The 1047-nt window shown below is 40.4% G+C and overlaps 1 non-coding gene across 1 annotated transcript; it reads right to left on the bottom strand.

Moving 5' to 3' along the window:
• Window positions 1–337: 337 nt before the first annotated feature.
• Window positions 338–529, bottom strand: LOC116970583. Its single transcript, XR_004411202.1, has one exon. It is a non-coding gene; the product is annotated as a U2 spliceosomal RNA (small nuclear RNA).
• Window positions 530–1047: the final 518 nt, after the last annotated feature.

The raw sequence follows: 1047 nt of genomic DNA, 5'->3' as shown, positions 1-1047 counted from the left end.
TATTGGCATTAAGTATTACAAGCTCAGTAACACATCAGGACACATAAGATGTTACTCAAAACAGGTGGAAGTGTACAACCATAATCCTTCCTGCCGATAAATTCCATGATAACACTACAGATTAATCCATTTGCCCCCATATTACAGGTATGGAGATAGTTTTGAACACTAGTATCTCAGCTCATAGGAAAGGTACAAAGTTCAGTAGCTGGTAATGCTGCTATATCCCAATTACTTTGCCACGTAGTTGATTGGTGGTTAATGCACCATGACTGATAGTCTTAATGAATACCAGATAACAACGTTGTGGATGGTCAACGTAAATATCTGGATATATATTTTGTGCACCGTTCCCAGAGGCACTGCAATACTGGGTCGATGCGTGGAGTGAACGGAGCAAGCCCCTATTCCATCTCCCTGTTCCAAAATTCAATTTAATATATGGTCCCTAGATAAGGGACGTATCAGATTATTAAACTGATAAGAACAGATACTACACTTGATCTTAGCCAAAAGGCCGAGAAGCGATGCAGCTAAAGCTGTATCCAAGGATAGTTTGTCGTTAATATATAGACATGCCATGACGGAATGTTTCTAAGTGTCAGGGCTAGTTGATTCTGGATAACTTTGACTTAAATGCCGCAACGCTCATCATGGTTACTCCATCCAGGTAATTGTGGTATATCCGAAACTTATATGAGAAGGTACTGAATAGTGTGCATCTTCAAGGTCGATGTCTACCATAAAGTATCCTTGGATCCATGGTAGTAGTTACAAACCCCATGAATGGGTATACCTGGTGAAATACGCAAGTGGTTTATCAACGATGGTGCGACATTCACCATCGTGGGAGGGTAGACCACTTGGGGTGCTTGCTGAATTGGTGGCAAGATATTAATTCTATTCCCCTTGTATTTATTTTTTGGTATATAACTACCAAGAGTGATAGCTTCCTAACCAGGCGTGATTCATCCACCCCTTGTTAGTACAACCCTTAACCTTTATGTGATGGTAGGAACCATACTTATCTGTCTTCATTGTTGTTTT

Source organism: Amblyraja radiata, chromosome 2, assembly GCF_010909765.2.
Source record: "Amblyraja radiata isolate CabotCenter1 chromosome 2, sAmbRad1.1.pri, whole genome shotgun sequence".
In the NCBI taxonomy this organism is placed as follows: Eukaryota; Metazoa; Chordata; class Chondrichthyes; order Rajiformes; family Rajidae; genus Amblyraja; species Amblyraja radiata.
This window is presented reverse-complemented; position numbering and strand designations above follow the sequence as displayed.